This window comes from Capsicum annuum, chromosome 5, assembly GCF_002878395.1.
Source record: "Capsicum annuum cultivar UCD-10X-F1 chromosome 5, UCD10Xv1.1, whole genome shotgun sequence".
Lineage (NCBI taxonomy): Eukaryota > Viridiplantae > Streptophyta > Magnoliopsida > Solanales > Solanaceae > Capsicum > Capsicum annuum.
In genome coordinates this window covers 82,838,564-82,847,497 of record NC_061115.1, presented here as the reverse complement: position 1 = coordinate 82,847,497, position 8,934 = coordinate 82,838,564, and positions in this window count along the sequence as shown.

Below are 8,934 nucleotides of genomic sequence, written 5' to 3'. Positions count from 1 at the left end.
TTGCTTTAAAGATATGGCGCCACTACTTATATGGGGTTCATGTTGATATATATACTGACCATAAGATCTTGTAATATATTTTTAATCAGAAGAATCTAAATTTAAGGCAGCGAAGATGGCTTGAACTATTAAAGGACTACGATGTTGATATCTTTTACCATCCAGGGAAAGCAAATGTGGTAGCTGATGCATTAAGTTGTAAGGCTATGATGGCGCCTATAGAAAGGCAAGGGATGATTAAAGATCTTCACCAGTTAGATAGTTTGGGAGTTCGCCTTCTTGAAACTCCGAATAAAAAGCTTATCGTACATAATGTTGCAGAATCTTTATTAGTAGCTGAAGTGAACGAGAAGCAATATGCAGATCCTATTTTATTACATCTTAAGGAGAACGTTCAGAGTGGTGTGACCAAGGCATTTAAGCTTATGCGAGAAGGAGTACTTTAGTGCCAAAATCGATTGTGTGTGCCGGATGTAGACGGGCTAAGAAAGAAGATTATGACAGAGGCACATTGTTCAAGGTATTCCATTCATCCAGGATTAACCAAAATGTATCAAGATTTGAAAGATATGTATTGGTGGAATGACATGAAGAAGAGCATTGCAGAATTTGTAGTTGAATATCTAAATTGTCAAAGAGTTAAAGTTGAGCACCAAGAACCCAGAAGTTATATGCAATGCATTGATCTTCCAAGCTGGAAGTGGGACATGATCAAAATGGATTTCATTATTGGTTTGCCTCGTACATCCCGGAAGTTTGATTCTATATGGGTGATTGTTGATAGGCTTACCAAATCCGCACATTTCCTACTAGTTAGGACCACTTACATAGTTGAAGAGTATGCAAAGTTGTACATTAAAGAGATAGTCCGATTACATGGAGTGCCAATTTCTATTATATTAGATCGGGGAACCCAATTTATCGTAAACTTTTGGAAGTCATTTCAGAGGTGTTTGGGAACACAAGTGAAGTTGAGTACAACTTTTCGTCCTCAAACAGATGGACAAGCAGAACGTACCATACAAACACTTAAAGATATGCTGAGCTTATGTAATAGATTTTAAGGGCAACTGGGATGATCATTTACCTCTTATTGAGTTTGCCTACAATAATAGTAATCATTCAAGTATTAAAGTGGCACCATATGAAGCTTTATATAGAAGGAAGTGTAGATCACTAATAGGATAGTTCGAAGTGGGTGAAACTCTTTTGGTCGAACTAGATCTTGTTTATCAAGCCATAGAGAAGGTTAAAGTAATTCAGCAATGACTGAAAATAGCGTAAAGTCGACACAAGTCATATGCGGATAGTAGAAGGAGAGGGATATAGTTTTCTATAGGTGATTGGGTATATTTGAAGGTATCACCAATGAAAGGGGTAATGAGATTTGTCAAGAAAGGGAAGTTGAGTCCATGTTATATAGGCCCGTATAAGATCACTTGAAGGTTTGGACAAGTTGCATATGAATTAGAGCTACCCCAAGAGCTCTCATCAGTACATCCAGTATTTCATGTGTCAATTCTCTGAAAGTGCATCGAAGATCCATCACATATCACTTCTACTGAGGATGTGCAAGTTGCGGAAGATCTTACCTATGAGGAAGTGCCTATTGCTATTCTAGATCGACAAGTTAAGAAGATGAGAAATAAAGAGATAGCATCTGTGAAAGTACGTTGGAGAAATTGTCAAAGGGAAGAGATTACATGGGAAGCTGAGGAAGCAATGAAATCTAAGTACCCTCATTTGTTCAAAGATGAAGAGGAAGTTCAAGAAACGGAGTTAAAACATTAACAAGTAAGCGCTTTTTTTATATATATGCATAGTATTTATGTGATGATGTGAATATTAATGATGGACTTGAACTTGTTTTGGTTGAATAACTACGCTAACATTCGAGGACGAATGTCCTAAAGGGGGGAAGGATGTAACACCCCGTATTCAAGTATGTGTATTGGCATATTCAAGTACGTGTATTGGTCTTATTGATATGGAATTAATTTTTTTATTTTATTTATAGCAGAATTTGCCCGTCGATGGTACCATGCGAAAGTTATTGAATAAGCTTTCCAACAATATAAAGATTTCTGAAAACGGATAGGTTTTGGATATAATCGAGCACGTTCGAAACTATAAAACGGTGGCCGGGATATTTGGGAATAGTAAATGTGCAGGAAAATTTCCTGCACACAAACTACTAAGGCCAGCCGAATTTTTGGGTCAACTTTGAATGATCATAACTCTCTTAATATAATAAAATGGGAGAGCTGCGACCTATGAAAAGAAATATCTTTGAGTCTTCTTTCCAATGCAATTGGTTTCATCTAAATCCAACATCTGAAAAAGAAGTTATACTCGTTTTACTTCAGCCTATCAAAATAGATTTTTAGGGTCAAATTCAAACGACCATAGCTCCTTGTACAGGATGAACTGGGTGGCCTACTTTATATGAAATGAAATCCCTTTGAATTATCCTTCCAACGATACCAATTTCACCAAAATATGATATTGGACAAAAGAGTTATGGTTGATCTACTTTAGCTTATCAAAATAGTCCACCAAAGGACAGATTTAACATTATTTAAATTTTAAAGGCATTTTGGTCATTTCCTATTATATTATGGATGGGAATATGTATATATATACATGTATATGCGTTCAAAAACTCATTTTCATCATCAATCATTGAGGAAGAACAAACCCTAGCCAAATTTGACCTTTAAATTACTTTTGATTCAATCGTAGAAATTCCAAAGTAATCTGATAACTGAATTTGTCATCTCGAGAGCTTCGAACGGCACTTATTATTTGTGAAAATAAGATTTCATAATCAAGAGGTGAATTCTAAGGTATGAATAGTATTTGCCTTTATTCTTTTCCATATGTATATGTGTGATAAAAGATTATATGTATTGGTTGTTATTGAAAGGTGATGGAAATAGGGTTATGGACTACTTTGCATGGTTTGGTTGTATTGAATTGTGGAAGGTGGATATGGTAATTGAGTTATGGAAGGTGGATATGATAATTGAGTTATGAAAGGTGGATATGGTGATATACTATTGAATTGATGATTATGTATGTCTATGGCTCAATTTGGTTTAATGGATTGGTTGGAAGGATAAATAAATCCAAACTTGATATTGGAGGATGTTGTATGAATATGTATGACATGTAAATGTAATTGGAGTATAAGAGGGTTAAAATGACACCCTTTATGGTGTAATTAAGGCTTACTACTTAACCACTAGTTTGGTGAATTCAAATAATTGAATTGTGACGTTTGGTTGCTAATACTAGATTGCTATATATGTTCATTGTAGATAAGTAATCCGAAAAGACGTGAAGTCTATTTGGGACTAGTATTGAAGGTTGACAGTCAAGTATATAAAGCATACTCTATGCCATATCTTTGGGATGAAAGTGAACAATTGTTCTATTAAGAAAGTTTCCAAAGTTATTCAGTGACATGTGATCCATAATGGTTTTGTATGATGTGCTACATTACCAATGAACTTATTTCCACCCTACAAGATGTCAAGACATTCCAATACTAACTTGTTTTCTAAATCTTACATGTTTATTGCACTAATGAATGTCAGAAGGTATCCGGTTACTCAGACAAGATTCATGTGCTATTAATGACTCCGAAATGTTTCATTGATATACCAATAAGTTCCTACTTCATTGTTATGGCATTGATGACTCTAAAACACTTCATTGATGTGCCAATGAGTTCTTACTTCTTTATTATTACATTGATGGTCTATTTATAAGTCTATTATTGATGTATCATTATTTCAAAGTATCAAAAATATGGTGGCGACCAAAATAACAATCTCAAATATTAATTGAACTAAGTGATGGAAGTTCTTTCTTATCAAGTGGTATCCCAGGGGCATAAGCCTATCATGGGTCGATCCCTATTTATGTGTTTATGGGTGGTATCCCAGGGGCATAAGCCTATCATGGGTCGATCCCAGTTGATATGTACTGGAGGCAGCCTAATGGTCACAGTACAGTACAGTAATGATTACAAAGATGATAAGAATGAAGGTAAAGTGATTGAATAAATACAATGTACAGGTTGTCACAAGTTCTAGTAACTGTGGTCCACTCCTATTACGATTTATTCACTTGTTTATGATTTCTATTGAGATCCTATATCATATGTGATTATCTACAGCTTTATATACTCAGTACATATTTCGTACTGACGTCTTCCACGGGGGACCTGCATTTCATGCTGCAGGCACAGGTACCTCAGCTCATACACCGCACAAGGAGGAGCCAGGATATCCAGCTGCTTTTGGTGAGCTCCAGTTTGCTTCGGGGCTTTCCGTGTCATATCTAGTCACTTTTGGTATTGTATAGAAGTTAGTTATATGGCGGGGTGTGTCCCAACCTTAGTTAAACTCTGTGTATTGTCTAGAGGCTTTGTAGACCTAATGTACAGTCAAGGTGGTGTTTTGTTAATAGACGTGATGGCTCCAACAGCCAAATATTGTATATACATATATATGTGTGCTCGAGCTTATACAGGTGATTATTTCCTTTTATATGCAACATGATGTTGTTCGAATTTCGGGTTGTCATAGAGGTATGCATGGAAAGTATAAGGTTATGAGCTTGTTCTCCTAGGCCTTCTCGGTTATGGGTGCCAGTCCGCCCCAATATGATTTAAGGCGTGACACTGAGATACTGAGTCTATAATGGAGGAAATATTATCGAAACTAGTCAAAGGGAAAGAAAGTCAAGAAAACAGTCTTAAGGAGATTAAGACAAACATGTTAGGGTTGAATCAGAGAGTTGAGTCATATGCTACCTTAATCAAGCAACTAGATCAACAGTATGGCTAGATATTGCCCATATTAAATCAAAGGCAACCTAGAACTCTTCCTAGTAACATGATTGCAAATCAAAAGAATTATGGTCATTACCATGCCATTACTACTCGGAGTGGTAATACCACCATAGATTTGCCTGTACCCACTATTGATGAACAAAAGAATGATAATGATTTTGTTGATATGGAAAGTAGTAACAAGTAAGATAAAAGAAGAGATGAGGCTGAGAAGCTTGTGTTAAAGCCTATTCTGAGACATCACCCTGCTTTTCCTCAAAGGTTGAAAAAGAAATAAGAAAAGAGTAAGTATTAGAAATTTCTGTCTATGTTAAAGAAACTATCAGTCAACATCACACTTGTAGAGGCAATGGAGCAATTTCCAGGATATGAAAAATTCTTGAAGGATCTAATCAACAAGAAGAGGTCAGTTAGTTATAAGACAACCAATAATATTCATCATTGCAGTGAAGTAGCAACTAGTTCTTTGATAGAGAAGAAGAAGGATCTTAGTGCTTTCACTATACCTTGCACCATTGGATCTTTCGACTTTGCTAGTGTACTATGTAATTTAGGGGCTAGTATCAACCTTATTCTATTAGAAGTATTTAAGTTGTTGGGGTTGGGGTTATGTGGCTTCTTTCATATTTCTTACTAATTTTGTGATATTGGAATGTGAAGTGGACTTTCAAGTCCTAGTAATTTTGGGAAGACCGTTCTTGGCTACTGGAATGACGTTGATTAATTTGGATCTAGGACATCTGATGCTACAACTTAATAATGAAAAAGTGATAATCAATGTATGCAAATCCATGAAGCAGCCTGATGAGTTATGAGTTATATCTATGATTGATGCATTTGATGAAGAGATAGACTCATTCCATGATATTGATGTAGTAACTACTTAGGAAGATACTTCAGATGTTGTTCTTATTAAAGAGAGGTTGGGTGTTGAAGCTTTGGTTGCTGTGATCATGAACTTCGATAGCAATGGTATTATGTACTATGATAAGATGGTATATGTATTCTATGGGACTGGATCTTACACTTATGCACCAAAGAAGCTTGATTTGGATATGAAGAATAGAACCACTCTGCCTGCTCGTCCATCTATTAAGGAGCCACCCATCTTAGAGTTGAAGGCCCTCCCTCCTTATTTGTGATATGTATTTTTAGAGGATAACAACATTTTCCAGTAATCATTGAAGCTAACTTAATAGAGGCAAAAGTGAAAGCTTTATTATCAGTTCTACCGAGATTTAAGAGGGCCAAAGGTTGGTCCATTGTAGGATACCTAGTCTTAGTACTTATAAAATTCAACTTTAGCCAAATTGTATTCAGAGTATAGAACATCAGTATTGATTCAATCCTCTTAAGCATGAGGTGGTAATGAAAGAGATATTCAAGTGGTTAGATGCTAGTGTAGTTATCCCATTGCTGATATTAAGTAGGTCAGTCCTGTATAACATGTTCTGAAGAAAGCCAGTATTATTGTTATGCCAAATGTGAAAAATGAGCTAGTGCCTATAAGGCCAGTCATAGGATGGAGAGTATGCATGGATTACAAAAAATTGAATGCATGGAGTCAGAAGAACCATTTTTCCATGCCCTTTATGGACCAGATATCGGATAGACTTGCGGGCAGAGGATGGTACTATTTTCTGGATGGGTATTTGGGTTGCAACTAAATCACTATTGGACCCAAAGACCAAGAGTAAAAAACCTTCACTTGTCCTTATGGGACTTTTGCATTCATACGTATGCCATTCAAGTTATGTAATGCTCCAACCACATTTTAGAGATGTAAGATGTCAATCTTCTCGGACATGGTAGAAGACACCATCAAAGTATTTATGGATGATTTCTCAGTCATTGGTGATTCTTTTGATGACTACTTAGTTTACTTAGAAAATGCTCTGTTAAGGTGTGAGGAATTCTACTTGGTACTAAATTAGGAAAAGTGTCATTTCTTGGTCAAAGAAAGGTATTGTGCTTGGGTACAAAATTTCAACAAGGGCTATTGAGGTAGATAGAACAAAGATTGAAGTGATTGAGAAATTACCTCCACCAATTTTTATGAAAGGTATTCGTAGCTTTTTGGAACATGCTGGGTTTTATAGGCGATTCGTCAACGATTTATCCAAGATTGTCAATCCTCTTCGTAGGATTCTTGAGAAAGAGGTGAAATTTGAGTTTACTTAAGCATGCTTAAAGGCTTTTGAGTGTCTGAAAGAGAAGTTGATGACTGCTCCTATCATCGTATCCCTAGATTGGTCCTTGCCATTTGAGGTTATGTATGGCGTGAGTGGATTGACCTTAGATACTGTACTAGTCCAATGAAAAGAAAAGATCCTTCATCCCATCTACTATGCTAGCAAGGCACTAAATCCTGCTCAAAAGAACTACACCACACTGGACAAGAGTTATTGGCAATGATTTTTGCCTTTAAGAAGTTTAGGTCTTGTTTGATTAGGACAAAGGTGATTGTGCACCCATATCATTCAACATCACGATAATTAATGGCAAAAATAAATGGAAATCCTAGTCTGATTAGGTGGGTTCTATTGCTATAAGTATTTGATTTCGAGGTCAAGGATAGAAAAGACAATGAGAATTAAGTTAAAGATCATATTTGCCTATACTTGAGGAGGAAGCTATGCAGAATGTTGAAAATGGGCTTGAGATTAATGACAATTTTCAAAATTAGCAGATATTAACAGTGTTGACACCCAATTTTTTCCGCCCGATGCTCCACTTAGGCTGCTATTTTATTGTTATTACTTTTACATATTATTTTGGCATCAAATGAATTTTGACAAGTCATATTCATGATTTAAAAAATGTTTAAATTATTTTATCACTTTTTAGTGTCATTTTTACAATTTATTAATTCAAATATACTATTCTACATAAACTTATTAATATTTATTGACCTGTTTTTCACGTAAATATGCATACTCAAATTTACAAATGCATTGTATTTTATTATTATTATTATTATTATTTTATATAATAAATTTTTATGTAACATCAATTTTACATGCATAGTTATTTTAATAACAACATCTTATTATTTTTAATATTACATTTATTAAAATAGCAATTCTCAATTTTATTTAAACTCTAGCCCTTATTTGAACCCGATTAAGGATAATTTTAGCCAAATTTTGATCGCAATTAAAGTTTAAATTTTGATCCATTTCTTAAATCATTTTGATATCAGCCGTTGATCAAAATGATCCCACGGCTGATATCCAAAACTCCAATATTTCCTTTTATCTCAATTACCCCCAACCCTAATCCTTATTTCTCAAAACAATAGCAGCTCCTCTCCTGCTCTTTCTCTCTTTATTCCCCCTTCTCTCTAAAAAACTAACACCGGCAGCCAGCTAACGATCAACTGCAGCCACCACCGGCAACCCTACACCAGAGAACACCATCCAATGAGCCAGCCCCTGCCGGAGATCCCTCTCTGCTACCCTTCTTCCGACGAATAACCACCGTTCAGCCACTGCCGCCTCTTCATCTCAACCATCTCCCGCCGCTGCTCAACTGCCACTGGCAAAACAGATAAGCCGCTGGTCTCTCATCTCTCTACAATCCCTCCGTCATCCCTCCAACTGTGGCAAGCCACCAGTGGCCGACGAAATGCCTCCAACCAACGTCAACTCCACTACTCCCTCTGTCAGCTTCCATAATTTTTTAGCCATGCAGCCGGCGCCACCACCACAACAACAATAATACATCGCCGACGCTGCTCCAGTCAAATCCACAAAATTTTCATAACGGATTCTTAAGAATCTGTCTTAAGATTTGAGTTTCTCGGGCTAATTTAATCAGCTACCCTCTTCTTTTTATTTTATTCAAGGTATATCTTGTGATTTAAAATTAACAAAAACTTGTTTGAGGTTTTTGGCCTAATTTCTTACGATTTGGGTTTGCTAACTTCCTTAGATTATCATCTATCAGAATCCCTGATTTTTACGAACCGTGGTTAGAATTAATTTTGCATGAAAAAAATTTGAAGTTGCTAATGTTCCCATGGTCTATCGAACATATTCATCGCTATCATTTTGTCATAATTTTGGGTATGT